Raw genomic sequence first — 23,626 nt, forward strand, 5'->3', positions numbered from 1 at the left:
TCTGAGTTCAGTTTCAGACGGCTGTGCTTCATCCACTCGGCTACTTCTTTCATTCCTTCGTGTAAGTTGGTTTTGGCGGTGTTAGGGTCTTTGGTGAGTGAGAGGATCAGTTGTGTGTCTCTCTGGGTTCTACCGGAGAGGAACGAGGTGATCCATTCCAGTGCTTTTCCTTGGATTCCGACGTTTCTGAGGCGCTGTAAGAGGGTGCTATGACAGACTGTGTCGAAGGCAGCGGAGAGGTCGAGGAGGATGAGGGCGACTGTGTCTCCATTGTCCAGTAGAGTTCGAATGTCGTCTGTTGCTGCGATGAGGGCGGTTTCAGTGCTGTGTTTGGCTCGGAAGCCGGACTGTGAGGAGTCGAGGGATTTGTTGGTTTCGAGGAAGGTGGCGAGCTGGTTGTTGACAGCTTTCTCGATGACTTTGTCCGGGAATGGAAGAAGCGAGATGGGGCGGTAGTTTTTGAGTTCGGTGGGGTCAGCTGTGGGTTTTTTCAGAAGGGCGCTGAGTTCTGCGTGTTTCCAGCTTTCCGGGAAGGTGGCGGAGTTGAGGGAGCAGTTGATGACATCTCGGAGGTGTGGTGCTATGATGGAGTCTGCTTTGTTGAAGATGTGGTGAGGGCATGGGTCAGTTGGGGATCCTGAGTGGATGGAGTTCATCAGGCGGATGGTGTCCTCAGTGGAGATCGGGTTCCAGTCATTAAGGATGTTCAAGGGGGGTGAAGGTCCTGGAAAAGGTTGGGTGGGTTGGTCTCCGGGTCGGTTGTCGAAGCTGTTGTGGATGTCTACGATTTTGTTGTGGAAGAATGAAGCTAGGGAGTCGCAGAAGGCTTGAGAGGGGGTGATGTCGTTGGAGTTGGCTGATGGGTTGGTAAATTCTTTGACGATGTTGAATAATTCCTTGCTGTTGTGGGCGTTGTTATCTAGTCGGTCTTTGAATGCGGCTTTCTTGGCAGATCGGATTAGTTGGTGGTGTATGCGGGTGGCGTTTTTGAAGGCGTCCCTGGTGCTGGTGTTTGGGTCTTTTTTCCAGGCCTTCTCGAGGGAGCGACAGAGTTTCTTGGATTTCTTAAGATCATCGTTGAACCAGGAGGCGTTTTTGCTGCCTAGTTTGATTTGACGTTTTTTCAGCGAGCAGGGACAGGACCATCTACAGTATAAATATCCACACTGTGTGGAAGCTGTTCTCTTACAAAATGGCAAATTAGGGCCTGGGCACCTGTTGAATACCCCAATCGACCTCAGACACCCACCAGCCGATCATACTTCTAGATAGAAAAAAAATCCACGGTTATCCAATGGGTGACAGGAATAAGGGATTTAGGCAGACTCGGCTATTCACCTACGGGACTGGTTGCCATAAAATATGCTCAAGAAAAATGGGAATGTTGGAATCAGGATTGCCAATAATGGAGGTCAAGGGGAGGGACTTCCAGGTTAAAAGGGATAGAAGGATGTTATAAGCAGTCCACTTCCCTAAAGATGGTGGCTGGCAACGTTTATGTATTATATTAGCTCCTTCACTTTTGCTCAGCTTTTTCCTAATTGTCGTGTCCTTCATCTTTATGACTTTTGTTCACTTCTCTGTTCCCTGACCTTCTTGCCTGAATTTTGACTTGCCCTCAGTATTTTATTTGGTACTGTTTTCCTACGTGTTGCAAGAACTCTAACTTGCCTTTGGATTACATATTAGTATTTGGATTACATATTAGTATTTGGATTACATATTGGTATTGGTTGCCGTTCCTGCTCTCTCTTATGCCTCATGAACTCCAGATTCGCTATTGACCCAGCATTCCACTGCTGCAGTTATTGCATTTTTTTTCTGCCTGCCATTACGAATACCTCCCTTTATCAGAGTATTTCAATGTTTATGAAACAAAGTATAACGTTGTTTGTTTTATTTACCATGAGTACAAGTTTGGCATTCACATTTGAAAGCACTTCAATGAATCCCCTGAGGTACAAGAGATGTGTGGGTGAAGAGACTGGATTATTCCAGCTATCTCTTCTATCTCTCACTCCTATTCTCCTCGCCCTCCAGGGTTTATTTATGCTGTTTGCGCTTATTTACCCACAGGAGAAGCTACGATCTGGAGAGTTGGGGGCAGATTGTCTTCATACTCAGTTGAACAAGACACACAACCATATCATTTGCATGGACCACAAGGCTCTGGTTCTGGTCTTTCAATGGTCTGCTTCACAGCCCTTAGCCACGACTGAAACCTTAGTTGACCAGGTTCCTACATCATGCTGACTATTTCTCACAACACACCTGGCTGGCAACTCCAGAGGAGAAAGCACAAGCACAAGACATTGAAAAGTACGTCTGCATAGTGGTGGAACGATCCCATCCACTCCTGATGTCACAGGGTGAAATCAAAAGAGCCACCGACACTGATTGCCTGCAATGTGCCCTCTGAGCCACTCATCAGTGTGAGTACACATTACAAATGTATCCTTCCACACACTGGATGTGTGCCAAATCTTATTGTCCTTATACAATGCCGAGCAAGGGTTGCATTGAAATCAGCAAGCGCTGCAACAAACTGAGTTTCCTGCAGCTGGACAACATGGCAGAGACAGAAGTGAGAGGATGCCCGCTGTATCAGAATTCAGGTAGGCTGGATCTTCCCAGCACTGTTCATCACAGAGGAAATTCCGGGATCACAGTGGATCAGTAAATGCTGATTTCGGAAGACTGACAATTGGTTAGCACGCCTTAGTGGTAACTTAGAGGACGATGACCACTCCAAGTATCCCAAAGTCGAAATGAAGGACTGGACATTAGTGAATGGAATAATTTCCTGTGTAAAGACGATAGCTGCCACTCAGGGAATCATCTGAAAACTCCAGACAGACAACAGGCCCACATTTCAGGAACAAGGATTCACTGCAGTAGCTCGGCATGAAGTATCGGAAGGTAACTTCCTGCTTGCCTCAAGTCAATAGCCAAGTCAAACGCTTCAAGAAAGCTCCTACTAAGATGATCAGGATAGCCCAGTTGGAGAATCTGAACACCGACAAAGCAGTTTGCTCTTTTCACTTTGTGTACCACCTAAAACCACAAACGGTGACTGGAAGAACTCCAGACAGGTGGGGAGTAAGCTTTATTTGATCTCCATATTTGATCTCCAGGATCTTTAAAGCAGCATACAATACATAACAAAACAACAATAAATAGTTATACTTAAAATTATACATGGCAGCATGGTTCAAACTTTATATAAAATTCGAATTACTAGTCCTGTTAGCCATAATTGTCTGAGAGCAGAGAGATATCAACCAAAAAGAACAATCCTTGTCCAAATACTTTTACTCAATTCAGGCTCTCTCTCTTATATGGGTTATCTAGACTACCTTACAAGAATAAAGTAAGAAAAAAAACAAGATATACGACCTGCTTCTTACAACCGTTTAAAAGGATAGCAAACACCGTGTGAGTGCAGATTGAAATTAAAAAGTAATAAGACCCATGTGCAAATAAGCAGAACATGAGCTCCAACACCTAGCATATGGTAGAAAAAAAGACATCCTATTCAGAGTGCTATTGTAATTAAGATGGAGATCACTGAAGGCAACCACTGATGGCTGATTATTTGATATGTAAGGTCATTACAGTAATCAAGAAACAGCAATTGAACAATTTATGCTTTGTTGTTCCTATCCCAGCCAAAAAGTATAACATTTACATATTAAAACATACACTTGAAGAAAAGTCCCTTCTAAAGTGAGGTAGCCATATTCTGAGAACTGGAGCAAAGTTTTTTTAAAGTACGTAAATGTTCACAGTCCGTCACGACCAGAAAGTTGGATAACTGCAAAGTGGTAAGAAAACCTCTAAGCAAATAAAAAATAAATAGCATGTTGCCATCGCAGGGGATTCCAGATGACACTCTGCAGAACAAATCATTGATACACATAGACCGGCACTAATCAGTAGCAGAGATCAGTCTAGGGTCAACTTTTGAGTCTTTCTTTTTAGCCTGGTTCCTTGTGATGAACTTTAATTGGAGGGTGCTAGCTTTATGAATTGATGCAGCAGCTACGTTTTTTTTAGAACCGATTTTTGTGACCACCTGTGGCGGTTACCTTATTTTACAGTGATTTTATTGATACTAATGGATCTCTTAAACTTGCGATATGCCTGATGGCTCCAGGCCAACTATTCTTGAATGTGATCTCTCACCACCAAAACTGTGAGCTCGCCCTGGCTCACAGTGAAGCTGTCACTGCCAAGAAGTGTGACAGAACAAGATCCTTTTTTGAATTGAAACCCCAAAGAATTGTTTGGACACATAGAACCATGGTGACCACCTGGCAATTGACTAAAGAAGTCACTGAAAATGTGTTCTTCTTTATATCGACTTGCATGGGCTGTGAGGGGTGAACCCATCACCAGTTGTGACATGGCCATTTGGTGATGCCTTCTCAGGAGAGCTGTTTAAAAGAACCATCCCTTGAACCGTCAGAAGGGTTTGAAAAAGGCAACTGGTATGTACCTTGCCTGATGTATTTAGAGATGGCCCTATGGTGCCTCCACCAATGACAGTGGGTTTTATATAGAACTTTGTACGTCTGATCCCCTGATAAGGAATTTGAGACCTCGTCCAGCCCCATCTCAGCTTACCAGAACTATGGTATTAGAAAGTAATAGTGAATCATGAATACACTTCTTTACAAAGTTGGAAGCTCTATTGTGTGTTGAAAGAACTGTAGTTTGGTGCCTGCCCAACACTCAGTTTACCGGTGGCTCAGTCTAATGCTGTTTACATCTGCCTTTTGGGGGTAGTTTGATTTGCCCCATAGCCACATAGGCAGTTAGAAATAAACTCTGGATAATTCTTTGAGCAAAAATTATAAGGCAGTTTACCTGATGGTATCTTAGGTATTCTATTCTTTGCCACAGACATAACAAGAGGTACGCCGGGATAAAAACAGGGCCAAGTGTGGGGTCCCTTTAAGTGCTACACTAGTTAGAAAATCGGCATAGTAAGTGAGAAAAGTGGACAGTTATATTGCCATCCATATAGATGATGTTATGCAAGGTAAATGTGTGCAAAATCAAAATGTTCTAAATGAAAAATATGCACACTTTGCATAGAATGAGATTTCTCAGCTGTGCAAAACTGCACATGAAAAAAAATTCCTTCAATACAAATCTGGATTTTTTTAAAAATAGAATTCTAAGGTAAAAGTTGGCTTTTGGTTAACATGTTCACAAACAATTGACTTTTGAAAAAAAAATGTAGTTTGAAATGGGAATTCTCTGTAATTTCACAGACATATTACGTAAACATGGTGTTCATCGCCGTACTCCTAGTTCTTCAGCCCTGCCTCACCTGCTTACTTGCAAGCCAGTGTCGCCATATTTTCTTAATTTTGTTGCTATTTTTGTATGTTTCCAGTGTCTCAATGGGTACCCCGTAATGCGGGTAAGGTACCATGTTGTTGAGTATCAATAGCCCTTAGAAGCCAGATATATGACTTGTCTGTGGTGCACTCACGTTGAACTTTGTCGCACTCCGTTCTGTTCTGGAGCCATGTTCCGCATCCCCGTCTTCCTTGCCAACTCCTTTTACTTCTGCAGACTCCTAACAAGCGCTGGCAGGTTTTGTAGTAGCAGTATGAATTGATGTGCCCGCCATGGCAGTGGGCCTCCGTGTTATTAATATTTGTATAATTACCGTCTCTTTCTAGCTCCTTTAAGGCATTACAAACCATTCTTCATCTGAGAGCGTAAATATTTAACCAGCACATCTAAAAAAAACTCCTTGGGTGGATGTAGAGAGGGGAAGGGGGAAGTTAGAATGTAATAGCACAAAAAAGAACATTTGGTGCAAGTTGTGACTCTGATCTTTATTCATTATGCGTATTATTGACACCGAAAGCCCATTTGGGTTCTCAATCACACCAAGGCACCTGATGTCTAAACCAAGGTTACTCAATGTGGTCTTTCTTGGAGGTATGAGGTTATCAATACACATGAGCCTTGGACTAGATGTACAGATAGCACAAAAGCTGCATTAGAACATTAGAATGTTGAGAAATCTATTGAAAACAATGGAGTGCTCCAGGCTTTTAATGGCTGGTAGAAGCGCAGAGAGCAACATTCCAATTGTTTTTCACAGCAACAGCTGTGAACAAAGGCATCAAGGAGCCCGAGGGAATTTCAACCCCCCTCAGGTTCCGTGAGGCCTTTGTTTTACTAATTAGGCCATTCTGCCCTCTAGGGGTGGAATGTTCTACTAGCCTTAGAGCCCTCCATAGCGGCCTCTACCAGGCATTAAAGACCCGCTACCTTGTTAAAGGCCCCTGCTTTTAACACTGGAGTGGGATTTCAATGGCCAGTAGAGTCCGCCACGGCAGGCTGTAAGGCTACAGTAGAGCTCAGTGACTTTCCATGGCAACAGTAATGCTGCATTGCTTATAAAGCGCGTGAAGTGCCACCGAGTATTAATACAAGTATGGGAAGTTTGAAATATCTCGCTATAAAACTATCGTTGCAAAAGTCTATCAACAACCAATAAATAAACAAAGTATATATTGAAAGTATAATCTTACTATACTTAGTTGCACATATGTATGTTAAAAATATTATAGGATGTATGACGTTACAACGCATACTTTTTCCAAGCATACCATTACAACGCGGTTTTTACAACGCATACCATTACAACGCATATCGCTTTGGGGTGCTGGATAGTGAATAGTTTAATTTACTATTCCAACTCCAGTCCCCGTGGACACTAGGGAAGATGTTGGATAGTAAATTAAACGTATTCCCTATCCTAGAGCGCCCCCCAGAGCAATGCGTTGTAATGGTTTGCGTTGTAATGACTGCGTTGTAATGGTAGTGCGTGGTAAAAGATTTGTTGTAAAGGTTGTATACCAATATTATATCTTGGTTTGTATGACAGAATGTCATTGCCAAACATATTGCACAATATAAATATTGTGTCCTGAATATTGTTTACAAATATGTTGTCCTGTTGGTTGTAGATTGTACATTATTAACTCCGGCCTGGTGATAATTTTGTCAACTATAAATTGGACATAATATTCTTGCCTGATGACAGTTAGTCCCCAATATTTTGGTACGATACCCTAAATCTTCAAGTTATAGAGATGTGGATTTCAGAATATTAAATCTCAATTTACCAAAATATACTTCTGTCAATGATATTTTAGTTACTGATATTTCTGCTACATTAGTCTTGTAGCACAATATTTCTGTATTTGATGCTGTGAAAAACAACCCTACTACATACAATGGGAAAAAGCCAGAGAGAGTTACTTTTCCTAGAGTGCACACTGTGAGTTGAATGTAGCTTAGAATTTAAGATTTTACCAGCAAAAATGGTAACACACTGTGATATCATGAAGCTGAAGTCCTCCGTGATAAAATGTGACATACTCGCACTATCAATATGGACCAAGCTGCTCTCAGTGTCTTTATCCCCCAAACTCCTCACATAGACTGTCATTTACATTGAGCTCTTTGCACTCTCTGGCTATACCCCGAAGTTCCTCACACTCTCTGTCCATATTTCACAAGTACCTAACACTGTCTGTCCTTATCCCCAAATACCTCAATTTGTCCATCTGCACAAAGCAGGTTAGACACTGACACAATATTACAATCTCCCAGTTTGTCTGTGAGCCTCACAATGTTTAGGTACTCGAAGATCTTCACTCTGCCTCCTCATGTACCCAGAGCGTCTAACTGTCTGTTCATTGGTTCTGTGATTCTCAATCTTCAAATACAATGAATGCTCCTAACAGTGTTGGACTGGTTTTTTGAGCAGGCACTGACAGATGGGCCAGTGTTGTCTTCTTGGAACCTGAGAGGGCCAGGATGAGAGTGGAATGGTGAGGGTGGAGTGGATGGAAGGATGGAAGGTTGTGGAGTTTCTAAGACAGTAAGTTGAAAGAATTGAGGGACCTCTGTTGCTGGCAGTGGTTGTGGCTGCTCCTGTAGATGGAGAAATAAACTTGCCTGTGAACGATCCTGTTGGACTGCTTTCTTTCCGACATATTTAGCGACAACTGGGGAGCAGGAGTAGCCACGGGGTGTTCAAAAGTGTCCACCTGCTTGTGAGTATACCACCAGATCAAGGCATTGCGAGGTTTTGCACAGCGTTCTCCCAAGGCATTACAGTTGTTAATCTGACTGCATGCAGGACTGTGATCATAGGAGGAGCTGAGGGGAAAACCTCAACCGAGGTCAGTGGAGTTGTTTATGTCATTTCATCTTGGTAAGGAATACTTCGTTATGGTAGATGCCAGCAATTATGGTTTGGGGGCCACGCTACTAAAGAAAGAGAATTCTGAAGAATATGTTGTAGTGTATGCTTCTTGAGCATTGAGGGAGTCCAAAAGAAACTATTCACTAATAGAACATGGGAATGTTGGGAGCTCCATCGAAAACAATAGAGTACTCTGGGGCTTCTAACAGCTGGTAGAAGCCCAACGCTCCAACATTCCAATGTTGTCCTTCACAGCTGTTGCCATGATCAAAGGTCACAGGAAGCCCGAGCAGATTCTGATCCCCTCTGGCTCAGTGAGGCCTTATTTTATTTCTTAGAACATCCTGCCCTCTAGTGGCAGAATGTTCTAATAGCCTTCTGTAGCTAGGCTATACCAGCATTAATGTCCTACTCCCTTGTTAAAGGCCCACGCCTTCGGCTCAGGGCTTCAACGCTGGAGCAGGACAAAAATGGCCATTATAGTCCCGTTATGGCAGGCTATAGGGCTATAATAGAAAACCAGTTACTGGCATGCACATGGGCAGCAGACCATTTCAGGCAGTTTCGGTGGGGAACACGGTTTGTGATAAGCAGTGATCACAAACCCTTAGTTTATGTTCTTTTCCCAGCAGCGGGCAGGTGTTTAACAGCTAGGCTGGCACGATTGGCTGCAAAATTGCAATCTCATTAATTTAGGATTAAATATGTGCTGGGGAGGTTGAATGTTCATGCTGATTTTTTGTCACAGGCACAATTAAATGCAAAATCAGCTGATAATGAGGCAGGGGATGATTGTGAAGGGTCATATACTATAGAGGACATAAATGGTTGGGATCACTCAAGTAATGAAGTTTCAGGGATATCTAAGGAAGTTTGGGCGAGTCAACTAAGAGAGGATGTTGAAAAGACTCTGGTATGTGAATTCATACTAATATAATAAAGAGAGAGCCCAAACCTTTGAGGCGGGTAATCACAGGAACTACAGCACCAATCACAACACCCAATACAGCGTTGGAAAGGGCAGTTGTAGCAGAAGGACATAGGCTATGCAGACAACCACCATATACATTTAAAAGGTAAAAGAACCGTGCCAGCAAAGTAGCCCCTTGTGGGTGTGTCTGCGTTGTGCTATGGGCGTGTGCTGGGGGTGTGGCAAATGCTGGGGGCGTGTGGTACGTTCCGCCCTTCATGCCATGTCTCATATCATGTACTTATCCCCCCTGCTCCCTTTAAATACCCCTGCACCCCATAATCATAACCCACCCTTACTCCTTAAAATACCCCAACACCCTTAAACACTAACCCATCTTAACCCTATAAATATACCCTGTACCCCAAAACCCAAATCTATCCCTGAACCCTATAAATACCTCTGTACCTCCAAACTCAAACCAACCCCTGAACGCTAAAAATACCCCTGTACCCCAAAACCCAAACCTAGCCCTGAACCCTAAAAATACCACTGTACCCCAAAACCAAAACCTACCCCATAACCCTAAAATACCCCTGTACTCCAAAACCCAAACCTAGCCCTGATCCCTTAAAATACTCCTGTACCCCAAAACCCAAACCTACCCCTGAACCCTAAAAATACCCCTGTACCCCAAACTCCAAACCTAGCCCTGAACCCTAAAAATAACCCTGTACCCCAAAACCCAAACCTACCCCTGAACCCTAAAATACCCCTGTACCCCAAAACCCAAACCTAGCCCTGAACCCTAAAAATACCCCTGTACCCCAAAACCCAAACCTATCCCTGAACCCTTAAAATACCCCTGTACCCCAAAACCCAAACCTACCCCTGAACCCTAAATACACCCCTATACCCCAAAACCCAAACCTAGCCCTGAACCCTAAAAATACCCCTGTACCCCAAAACCCGTACCTATCCCTAAATCCTAAAACTACCCCTGTACCCCATAACCCAAAACTATTTCTGAACCCTTAAAATACCCAAACACCCCAAAACATATACCTCAGTACCCCAAAACATATACCCCTAAACCCATACTTACCTTATCCAAACATTTAAAAAAAACATGCTTTTACCATTCATGCATTTACAACGAATTTCGTTGTAAATGTGTGCGTGGTAAAAGCATATAAAATGTAATGCCATGCGTTATAATGGCATTGCAGAGTCATGGTACTTTCGTAATGGAAGTATGCGGAGTGATGGTATGCGGAAAGAAAGTTGCAGAACAATGGGTGTTTATCCTCCCCCGGTAAGTACATTGGTGGCACGGCGGCCTACATCTCCAGCAACATACTCATATTTTTTCACCACCCATATGAAAAATGCACAGGTCTCTCTCATTGATGGCCAGCACCGACATACACTTTTAGACACACCTCCTGCCACAAGTTCTAGAATTGCGAACTTTAGAGCTGGGGAGCTACGTTCGAATCTCGGCATCAGCTCAACATCCTGGGATTCCAGGCAAATCGCTTTGTCTCCCCGTGCCTACCACAAATGAATGTGTTCTTCTGTAATGTAAATTGTGCTCATGCAATGTTGGCGTGTTCGCGCTATATAATATTGCAAGGAAAAATAAAGTAGGGAAACTCGAGTTCACACAATACTGAACGCGCACTCTTAAGTGCATCAGCAGTGCACTGTGAATCGGAGCGTTTCACAGGCCTGTCAGAGATAAGAAATCCTATCTAAACTAAATCCTACAAAACAATATACTACTGGCTAAGCATGAGCGAATTTTGCGGATCTCGCGTTCGCGAATTTTGCGGATTTGCGGATTCGCAATCCGCAAAATCCGCGAATTCCCGCGAATTTGCGGATTTTTTTTTTTTTTGTGTTCGCCCGTGTTTCTGCCAGTTCGCGAGGGGTTTTTACAATTTCGCAATTTGCGAACTTACCTGTCGGGTCGCAAGTTTTGCGAACTTGTTGTTTCTACGTGTCCAACCTGTTTGGGACACTCTTCTTCATCACTGCCACTCTCTGTCACCACTGCCACTCTCTGACTACTCATGCCACCCTCTGGCCCACCCATGCCACCCTCTGTTTCATCACCACACCCTCTGGTTGTCCAGTGTACATTATTTTCGGCAAAGCAAAGCACACCTTCCCTGCCTCAAGTGACCTGAATTAATTTGGGGCTGATTAATGTGTCACAGAATATTTTTTTAGCTGGCACCTGCTTCCTTAGTGCGCCCTGATTAGTGATCTTTTGCACTTGCTAAGTGCTTTCATTGTTGCAAAATTAGTTACAACACCTGCCCTGCCCCAACTGACAATAATGAATTAGGGGCTGATTAATGGATTTTAACTTCCAGCCTGGCTCCTGCTTGTCTCCCTTAGCTGTAATTCATGACCTTTGTGGCATATGTGTAACTATTCTGAGGTTCAGAGCAGGGTCACATAATAGTTTCAACTGGCAACTGAACTCTGGAGGGGCCCCTCAGGAAGCACTACAGGAAATGGCTACTAATGATGTGCCTGAACTTTTGAACCTGGTAAGTAGTTACTTTCAGTTTTGCTTAGATCGTATTTCTGCAATTTCGCACTTATTCGCGGGGCGCGAACTCACGCGAACAGTGCGAGCAGTGCGAGCAAAATCCGCTGCTCGCGGATTTGCGGATTTTGCAGGAAATTCGCAAATCTCGCGGATTGCGGATTTCCCGAAAATCCGCAAAATCCGCGAGCGGAACGGATTTTCCGCCCATGCCTACTACTGGCCGGCCGCAATTCATACCCGGACAATGTCGGGACGGGCTTCTAGTACACTAATACAGTTTAATAAGATGACCTGAAGTTGAGTGGGGAAACAGCAGTATATCTTAAAGTAAGAAATGAACTTATATATGGTGGATTTTATTTGTTTTACTTTAATAAAGTTGTGCCACCACTAGTTTTAGGAAGATGATTTTTCAGGTGGGGCTTGAAGGACACATTTGTATGTCTGCCATCAAAAGTAGTATTCAGGAATTTTACTGGTGGCCTGGTGTGGATGATATGGTGGAAGATTTAGTAAGAGAGTGCATATTGTGTGCCAACAGTGACTAAACTGTACCACCATGTGTTGCTGAATGTTCTTCCATTGAATTTGCTCCAGGACCATGGAGGAAAATGGGTGTGGATATTGTGGGTCCATTTGTACGGTTCTCAACAAAGTAGCTTTATGCCAGTGTTCTAGTTGATTCTTTTTCAAAATGGCCTGAAGTTAAGATGACCGAGAAAATAACTAGAGAAATCATCATTGAGTTTTTGGAGTATTTTATTTTGCAGTGAAGGGCTACCAGAAGACTAGATTTCTGACAATGGTTCCCAGTTTGACAGCAAGCCTTTTGAATACTACTTGTCTAAGTGTGGTGTGAAACTTCAGAGAACTGCCAACTATAATCCTCAGTCCAATGGTCAGACTGAGAGGTTTGACTGTGCTGTTAGAGAGTCCATTTAGTTGGCCAGTAAAGGAGATTTGCTTTGTAGGCAAGCTTGCAAGCTAAATTATTGTCATATTCTATGACCGGGTGTTTAATATTTGAACTACTATGTGGGTGGAAGCCAGGATCCAAGCAGGCTCCATGGTGGTTGGAGGAGTGTAGCAGAGAATCAGAGGTGTTCATTGTCTTTAAGAAAATCAGGGAGCGTGCAAGAAAGTATCAAGGGAAAATGAAAAAAGATATCAATAAGAACAGAAGGAAGTCCTCTGGTATTAAAATGTGTATAAGTCGCCTAGTACGATAAAAAAAAAAAAAAAAAAATGTGTATAAGCGACTGGGTTCAGGACGGAAACACGAGTGCGTGAGTAAAAGAGTTACAAATAGTGAGATTCTATCAATGTTGTGAAAGTGAATGATAAAGGTGTGAACGTTCAAGGAAGACAAATTTGGAATAGGATTAGGACATCTGTTTGAAGAAGTCGCCTTGTGTGTTAGGTTGAATGGTGTTGAACAGCTTCCTATGAGTGTGGATGAGAGTAATGTTTTAATGGATATGAGGATTTGTTATGGTGGTGTCATTCCAAGTGAACTTGAAAATACTCTATGAAATGCATTGCGTACCAAGGGAGTTGAAGATGTAGTAAGGAAAAGTTGAAGAACAAAACGTTGTCCTGCAAAATTTTCAGGATATGTTAAGTATTAGTTTTTGTGCCATTTTTGGGGAATGTAATGTATTAGTTATGTGTTCATTTCTACTCATAATTTATAGGTTGCATATGTGTACATATATTTGCATTCTCAGTTGTTTATGTTTCATTTAGTTTTAAGAATGACTGCATGTTTTGTTTTATTGTCTCGTTGAATTATTTGCCAAAGAGGGAAGTGTTGCATTCTGTATCTTGGAACCTGGGAGCGCCAGGTTATGGGTGGAATGGTGAGGGTGGAATATCAGCATGGAAGGTTGTGGAGGTTCTAAGACAGGCAGTTCAAAGAAGTGAGAGACATCATTTCTTGCAGTGGTTGTGGCTGCTCCTGTATATGAAAAAAGAAACTTACCAGTGAACCATCCTGTCAGAGTATCTTCTTTCCTACAGCCAGCATGAAACATCCTGTGTGTGGGACATGGCCGGACCCACAACAATGTCCTATGCACTTGCTATTTTAAACTGGACCTTCCAGCGGTGCCAGGGTGATTGACAGGCTGGACCAACATTGGCTCCTGATGCTCCTTCTCCAAGTCTCACCAAGAGCATCATGACTCTTCTTCTTATGTCTAAAGATGCTAAGACACCAAGTTTTCTCTATTTCATTCTTGAACCCTCATTCATCTGTACAAATGCTAGAGGTGGGAACCCTTTTTATCATGCCTACATTGTTGGCTAAATCGAGTCATTTTAGCTTTTGTGAAATCAGCAAAAGATTCAAGATTTTAAAGGCCCAAATCAGGCAGATAAAAAACTATGAAACCTCCGTATTACAATTTCTTTCTGTGGATGTCTCATTGATGGGACATCCTGAGCAGGAATTAGTGAAGCGTTCACCCTCCCATGAAAACCAGTAAGAAATCCTGTGGAGGGTGACTGCAAACAGGCTAATGAATGGAATATAAATTAAAGTTGGTTATATGACTAGTACAAGTAGTCAGAGCAGGGGCATTAGAGCCGGCCAGGCTGGAACATATGTGCACTGGGTCTGGGTGCAGGAGGACCAGACCAATTGGTCACCTTTGCTGAGGCAGTAGGGAGCTCAGAGTAAGGCATGCAGCGACGGCCCGCACAGGCAAACGCAGTAAGGCGGTGAGGCAGAGCACAGTGGGAGAGGTTAAGTAAACAGACGATGGAATAGGTATATTTAAATAAATAAATATTACCTATTTCGTCGTGTGTCAGCTTCCCCTCCTACCACACCCTGCCCTGCCTCGCCACCTCACTGCGCTTACCTGAGCCAGCCGTCGCTGAAGGCACAGAGTGGATCGCTGCAGAGTTGCTCTTCTTAGCAGAGGGAATATTTCTCACTCCTGCAAAGGGGACCTGACACTGTCCCTCATTTTCTTTTTTTTTTATTTGAGAACTTTGTACTTTGCAGAGCTCATCAAATGTTTATAAAAATAGACAGGGTGGCAAGTCCATGTCGCATTTACCTTTCAAATGCTTAAATCTTTAGCCACTTATTGTCTGTGTTCCAAATCTATTTAAATTGTCTGTCTAGGTCATCCAAGCGTCTCACTCTGCCTTTGATTTTTTACAAGCTACTCCCAGTATCTGTCCATGTGAGACAAGAATCCACAGAAGTACAGTGTTTGTGCGCAGGATCTGGAGTGGATGCCTTTCTATTTTCTCCATTATGAAAAATACTTGTTCAGTAGGCCTTTAAGATGGACAACACTTGGTAGGTCCAGCCAAATACACTTGTAAAAATGGTACCCCTAAGCATGCTGAATATCACCTTTAAATCCTGACATCCCAATCACTCTATGTTCTAGTTTTCTACATTTTATGGTTACATGGTTTAAGTAACTTGCCTCTTTAACAAAAGGTGGATGGGTGGATTTTAATGTGAAACCCACTAATGTGTGCCTGTACTGCATCATCAGGTATACTCTCCCACTTCACTCTAATTAAAAGTAGCACACATATACCTCTGGTAATATCCCTCGGTCATCTCACCCAATCCGTGTACAAACCCCAGTGTCTAGCAGCCTTCAATCTGGGCAGTACTGGGTTTCCATAATCCTGAAGAAGAAGGCAGGTGGTAGGTCCAAGCTTCGGGGAAACCAACCATTCTGGTGGCATCAGATGCAGGAGGGGAAGTAAACACTTCCCCCTCCCTGTATTCAGCCCAAGTTTTCTTTATGTTCTGCAGAAATTTCTGAGGACTTTTATACAAATTGCTATATTTTCACTAAAGGTTAGACATTGTATGTTTTTTTTTCAAATTGCAAAATCTCTCCGTGCTTAGTCTTGAGAAGATCCCATCCCCATTTGGGACCACAGAGACTTTCTCACCGACACACCACCAATGCACAAATACCATTTTCTATTATGTTTTGGACAGACTGGCATCTTTCTTTCGAAATGAAATATTTTTTAACTATAGAAAGACCATTTGTTCTAGCCTTGAAAATGAACCAGGCCTGTGCACCGCAGGGGGCCAACCAAGCCTGCTTGTCACAGTTCACATATTTCTGTATCAAGTCAATGATGTCTGAAGAGCACCTAGGGCTTAAGAAATAATATGCACTATGATATCATAAGAATCAATATATATTTATGGATTCAGAATACCCAAATAAGGGTATTTTGCTGTATACACTGTGCATGACTAATCTGTATCTTTGGACTATTTGTGAGGTTTATCTTAGTGGAAACTGTTCTTGGAAGACCCTTGAGAATTTTACAATATTCAAAATATCATAGGCCTCCTATGTCACAAATGAATCCAATTCAAAATCAGCCTACTGTGCAGAGAAACAAAAACAACCACAGGGCCACATTTTTGGGGCACCCCCTAATTCTAAATGACAGTTAGAATATGGATGCTTCCGCTCAGCCAAACACTACTCCCCACCAAAAATGGCTCATTGGTCAAACAACTAGGGTCTTAAAGGTGCACAGAACATATGTTCCATCACAGGAATGACAACTGCAACACCAAAAGGGCAGCCCAAAATAAATCCGCACACATATTCCAAGAAGCTACCCTCTAAATGGCGAAGTGAGAATGCTCCTCTGAGAGTGACATTGAAATAGAAAATAGACATAGAAATGTCGTCTTTAATAGGAATTGGCCACACTACCTCACTGACCCGGAATCTCATGACAGATAGGCTAAAGATCCACTGATTTAATAAGGGACTCACAGAGATTCTCAAAATTACAGAAAATACAATGACTATAGTAGAGAAAATGATATTGCAACAGCACCAAGATCAAACATGCATCAATTTTGGAAACAGCATAGCTGCTAATGAAGAGTTCCAATCAGCACACTCAGTTATTGGTCAACAACTGCCAACAACAGTAACACGTCTCCAAAATCAAAGACAGGGTTAGTGAAGATGGTCCTATCAACCTGAATCTGAAAGGTGCAGAACAAAACAGAAGATCCTGAAAACAGGAAAAGGAAAAATAACCTGAGAGTCCTCGGCATTAAAGAAGGAATCTAGAAAGAGGACCCCCCAAAGGCTTTACAGTATAATTATTAACTAAAGGTTTTCCAGACTTAAAAGAGTACAATTTCACAAAAGAAGTTCAGAGAACACACCATCACTGCTCCAACTGCTGAAGTAGACTTTGAATACAGTTCAATTTATTATTAATATCCAGGACTTCGATCTACACAATCTTTTGCATAGGAAAGCAAGCCCATGCAACTCTGTACTAATGGATAGTGAGAAAAAATCTTCGTCCGATCAGACTTCTACCAGTCTACAATATAGATATATTGGCACTTGAAGGGAATGATTGGCAAGTTACAAGCTAATCATGCAGAGGTATTTAGACAGGAGCCAGCCAGATTAAAAGGGATGTACAACATTCATGTAACTGCCTGCTATACAATAGAGATGGATGTGTCTGAGCTGGAAACAATTTGGAGTGAAAGAAAAAAGGTCATCCTTGGTAGACCAGGGGTCGAGTTACAGAGATCAGAAGAGGTGTGGTTGACAGCTGGTGTCATCCTCAAATTAAGAAAACATAACCTGACTTCTTGCTGCAAGTTTTTTTTTATAAGGTATCTATAAGAGATAGATAAACCGATTTAGATGAAAATTTCTGACAAATCATCCATACTAATATAATAAAGAGAGAGCCCAAACCCTTGAGGCGGGTAATCTCAGGAACCACAGCACCAATCACAACACCCAATACAGCGTTGGAAAGGGCAGTTGTAGCAGAAGGACATAGGCTATGCAGACGCCCACCATATACATTTAAAAGGTAAAAGAACCGTGCCAGCAAAGTAGACCCTTGTGGGCGTGTCTGCGTTGTGCTGGGGGCATGACAAACGCTGGGGGCGTGTGGTACGTTCCGCCCTTCATGCCATGTCTCATATCATGTACTAATCCCACCCTTTTCCCTTTAAATACCCCTGCACCCCATAATCATAACCAACCCTTACTCCTTAAAATACCCCAACACCCTTAAACACTAACCCATCTTAACCCTATAAATATACCCAGTACCCCAAAACCCAAATCTATCCCTAAACCCTAAAAATACCCCTGTACCCCAAAACCCAAACCTAGCCCTGAACTCTATAAACACCCCTGTACCCCAAAACCCGAACCTACCCCTGAACCCTAAAAATACCCCTGTACCCCAAAAATCAAACCTAGCCCTGAACCCTAAAAATACCACTGTACCCCAAAACCCAAACCTACCCCATAATCCTAAAATACCCTTGCACCCCAAAACCCAAACCTAGCCCTGAACCCTTAAAATACTCCTGTACCCCAAACCCCAAACCTAGCCCTGAACCTTAAAAATAACCCTGTACCCCAAAACCCAAACCTACCCCTGAACCCTAAAATACCCCTGTACCCCAAAACCCAAACTTAGCCCGGAACCCTAAAAATAACCCTGTACCCCAAAACCCAAACCTACCCCTGAACCCTAAAATACCCCTGTACCCCAAAACCCAAACCTAGCCATGAACCCTAAAAATAACCCTGTACCCCAAAACCCAAACCTAGCCCTGAACCCTTAAATTACCCCTGTACCCCAAAACCCAAACCTACCCCATAACCCTAAATATACCCCTATACCCCAAAACCCAAACCTAGCCCTGAACCCTAAAAATACCCCTGTACCCCAAAACCCATACCTATCCCTAAACCCTAAAACTAACCCTGTACCCCATAACCCAAAACTATATCTGAACCCTGAAAATACCCAAACACCCCAAAACATATACCTCAGTACCCCAAAACATTTAACCCTATACCCATCCTTACCTTATCCAAACATTTAAAAAAAACATGCTTTTACCATTCATGCATTTACTACGAATTTTGTTGTAAATGTAAGCGTGGTAAAAGCATATAAAATGTAATGCCATGCGTTATACTGGCATTGCGGAGTCATGGTACTTTCGTAATGAAAGTATGCGGAGTGATGGTATGCGGAAAGAAAGTTTCAGAATAATGGGTGTTTACCCTTCCCCGGTAAGTACATTGGTGGCACGGCGGCCCACATCTCCAGCAACATACTCATATTTTTTTACCACCCATATGAAAAATGCACAGGTCTCTCTCATTGATGGCCAGCATCGACATACACTTTTAGACACACCTCCTGCCACAAGTTCTAGAATTGCGAACTTTATAGCTGGGGAGCTACGTTCGAATCTCGGCATCAGCTCAACATCCTGTGATTCCAGGCAAATCGCTTTGTCTCCCTGTGCCTACCACAAATTAATGTGTTCTTCTGTAATGTAAATTGTGCTCATGCCTTGTTGTCGAGTTTGCGCTATATAATATTGCAAGGGAAAATAAAGTAGGGAAACTCGCGTTCACACACTACTGAACGCGCACTCTTAAGTGCATCAGCAGTGCACTGTGAATCCGAGCGTTTCACAGGCCTGTCTCAGATAAGAAATGCTATCAAAACGAAATCCTACAAAACAATATACTACTGCCCGTAAGCAATTCATACCCGGACATCGTCGGGACAGGCTGCTAGTATTTCTATAAAATGATTGAAAATCTGCACAGCATTTTTTTAAAGTATATTGAGAGAATGGTACCACAGTTTTGCTTATTAATCTCAATAGTATGGAAACAGGCTTCAGCACCTGTAGAGCTAATGAACATGAGCTACCAAGGAGGGCAGACAGATTTAAGGAAGGGAAGGTAAGAAATGGTCTTGGGGAGAGGAGGTTAATGGGTGGCTTACAGGGTATACTAGAGGAGAGGAGCATGGAACACAAACAGGGGAGAATAATCCTTGTGAAAAGCCCTGGTTCCACATAATGAAATATGTTTTGAACTGTGTTTACCACAGTTTTAGGACGGTTATAATGAAAACATGCAGAACGTTCAAGTTCAAGCAAATTGTTCCTTTTTCACAAAGAAGTTTTACTGAGTAGATGCGACTTTTATAGGCTTACTCGTAACTTACCCCTGAATTTCCAGGTGTAAGATACACCAAATCATGGATGAAATCTTTGTAGTTCAGGGAAAATGTGCTTCAATTAAAAACAGACAAGATAGAAATAATAGTGCGTGGAAGAAGGAGATTGTGAACTATATAAATGTAATGTCTGGACTAAGACCCGGAGTTAGATGTTGGTAGAAAGGGTACTCTGTCACAGGACAGTACTCTTTCCACCAATCTGAAGGTACGCCCGTGTCATTTAGAGCCAGGCGGACCTTCAGCATGTAGACCTTGGAGACTTCTCAATCTCTGCCGCGTATACACACCTCTGATGGCCCAACGGAGTAAGGGCCATTAGAGTAATGGCCACATGTCCATCTACCCGATTTAGGGTGTGCGTTCTCACTGCCCGTAAGCACATTAAAAAAGTGGCGGTAGGAGCAATAATGTCTTTTACATAACCCCCACGCCATGGAAGCATGATGATGAGGTTGTTGTTCTTTTTTTTTCAAACGGAAAATACCGCTTTGGGATTTTCCTTATGAGAAGAAATTTTAAAAATGTAAGTTTGATGTATGGCTCCGACATATTCGATGAATCCCTCCGTCAAACTTGCAATGCATTTCCAGGAACTACTGGGAAATGCAAGTGCAAAAAACATATCTAAATACAGCAGGCGGAGTACCCTTGCCTTGGTGGGAGGAAAGTACTCCACCATAGAGACAGTAATGACTCCACTAGCCAAAATGTAAATCAGGCAGTACGTTTTAGACAATGAGAAAAAAGACCTTATTGAAGCACTGCTTGGCATGTCTTTGCAAATCTGCCCAATTTGGTGACAGGAAAGTTGCAGTACAATGCTTTAAAGGATAATCAGATTTTTTCTAGAACATTGGTTGTGTATTATAATCCTAGCACTACCATTATTTTGGAAAGGTCCCAATTTGAAATAGGGAAAATAGATGAGGAGAAACAGAGTAACAGTATGTGACAGCAGTACATAAATTACATAAAGCATAAACAGTACATAAATTATCTGTGACATGTGAGCTCTATCAAATGTGGTAATTAACAAATCATGTTAGGTGTCTAGAAGTGGGTACTTGTGAGGTGTAGTTGGAATAATATATTGGACGGAAGAATGTGATTTTAATTACTAATCTTTTGAAAAATGTATTGCAGTGTATTTGAAAAATTTAAGCAAAATGGTTGTATGTCAGAATATTGTCTAAATATTATCAAGCTATCTCAATACCATGGGGAGAATGTCAAAGACTAACATTTTGAGAAGGCAAGTACTTATAGGTAAGTATAGATGTTCTATTCTTAAATCATTATCTGTATACCTCGAAGCTCTAAATATTGCCAGAAACCAGAAAAGGACACACAACGCTGATATCAGACGGTAATCCTATATATTCTACCAGTGGATTCCATATTAGTGGTTGAACACTAACTTGGCATCTCATATGGGGAAAACCTGGAAAATGTACTAGTGGGTAAGGGTTTGGATGTCTGGATTAGCCAGGATACTCTAAACAGACAGTCACTCTTGATAGGTTCTCAAAATCAAGAAATTGAAGAAAATACCATAAATAAAGAATCATAGCAACAATGCACACCACATGTATAGTAAACAACCACCCAGCCACTAAGGTCTTGCAATCCTTTTCGTAGAGAAAAGCACCGACTAGCCTGTGGATTACCAGGAATAATGCCATGTGCCTAGTAAAAGGTCGAGTGCTGTGATATTGAAATATTGATCCAGAGCCAATCAGAGATGGATAACCAATAACCTCACAACAGCCTGCAACGGGCCCTAACAAAAAACTCACGACACAACATAAAGATCTGCTGAATGGCACTGTAAACATAGTTCCAAGACTAAATAAATCAGTATTTCATTATACAGGCTTGTATCTAACACTCTAAAATAACTAACTGAGCCTGCATATTAACTTCTTTCCTCTGGTCGATGGACCTATATTTGAGAAGTTGATGGTAATAATAATATCTATCTATCTATCTATCTATCTATCTTTCTATCTATCTATCTATCTATCTATCTATCTATCTATCTATCTATCTATCTATCTGTCTGTCTGTCTGTCTGTCTGTCTGTCTGTCTGTCTGTCTGTCTGTCTGTCTGTCTGTCTGTCTGTCTGTCTGTCTGTCTGCCTGCCTGCCTGCCTTTCTGTCTGTCTGTCTATCTATCTATCTATCTATCTATCTATCTATCTATCTATCTATCTATCTATCTATCTATCTATCTATCTATCTATCTATCTATCTATCTATCTATCTATCTATCTATCTATCTATCTATCTATCTATCTATCTATCTTTTATCTGTAAATATCTAAATAACCACAAACTCAGTGTAAAGTTAATTCTGTTTATCACCAAGTAATGTAAGAATAAAAGCTCATACATGTACAGGAATCACAAGACAAGCAATACATTATTCACGAGGAGAGAGAGCGAAACATATCAATGCAAATAGTATCAAACTCATATCAAAATAAATAAATGCACTTGAAGGAGTGGATAGGTGAAGAGACAAAAGTTTCAGAGACAAAATACATTTTCAAATGTTTATGCAAAGTATGAATCATTTAGCTAATACTAACCCAAAGAATTTAGAAATACCACCCCCTGGCCTCAGGGATAGCAGGGGGTCCCTTGAGATAGATTTCAAGGAACAAGGATCATCAGCATACCTGACAATAGGACAGGAATAGGAAACGGGTAGGCCTCAGTAAACCGACGGACAGCGACAATCTCCCTCTAAGCTTCTCCCACACCGACCTAACCACACCTCTAAAGGCACCCCAGTTATACCCTGAAACCTATATGTCCAACCCACAGTAGTTGAAACATTTTCTAGACTTCGGTTTCTCATTGGTTGATTTGCGGGGTGTTCTGTTACACCACCATAGTCACGATCACATTTTTTAGTACCTTCTTTGTTTTCTATTCATTCTCATTACACTATTCACACATCTCCTCAGGTCCATAATATATATCTGTTTTTCACATTTTCTATTCAGGAACTGCTGCTTTCGACAGAAGAAGTTTAAACATTTTCTTTCCTTCCCAAGCCATCTTTTCGGCCTCTTGGCAGACACACGGCATTCTTTAGCGAAGGTCAGCTGCTGCCTTTCTCTCCACTCTCTGTCAGTGCTTGTTTCTCCATCAAATGAACCCTTTAACATTCATGCAGAATATATAAGCCTGTATGTTTCTAAAGTAAATAGAACACAAACATTATTCTTTTCACAAATGTACTTTTCACTGTTAACCTCCCACCTTTGTGCTAATCCTAATGTTATTTACCCTAGCAAGAGCATTAATGTACAAAAGCAGCATTATTTGTGTTAGTTTTTAAGAAACAAAATTAAAATGCGGCCTTGTCTTTCATGCATGAGTCTTAACATTAGTGCACGGATGCAAAGCGTTTTTCCCTTGTGTTTCTGTTGGTTCACATTAGTCACACTTCAAACTATTAATAAATGTCACTGGAGGTTAATTCGAGCAGGTTTTGTACTTAAAACCCTGCTCCATCCCTATGAAACAAGGGAAAAACTAGTAGAGAGTAAAGAGCAGCGGTAAATAGTGCATAAAGTATCTCTAGCAGCAGCCTAACTCTCCTGAATCCCAGGAAAATACATAAAAGAGGCGTGGGGAATACAACCAGCGAGCGAACAGAGCAGTGGGGCAGACCTGCAACAGGTCTAGCATTGATAGCCACTTGTGACTCCTCACCGGCACTCTTCTACTTTCCAAAATATGGGAAGTTTTTAGCGAATTCTAACACTCTCTATGCCCCTGCCAATAAGGGCCCGACATTCACTAGCGTGTCCTCTTTCTCGCTGTGCTCAAGCTGCTA

The sequence above is a fragment of the Lissotriton vulgaris genome, chromosome 7 (assembly GCF_964263255.1).
Source record: "Lissotriton vulgaris chromosome 7, aLisVul1.2, whole genome shotgun sequence".
In the NCBI taxonomy this organism is placed as follows: Eukaryota; Metazoa; Chordata; class Amphibia; order Caudata; family Salamandridae; genus Lissotriton; species Lissotriton vulgaris.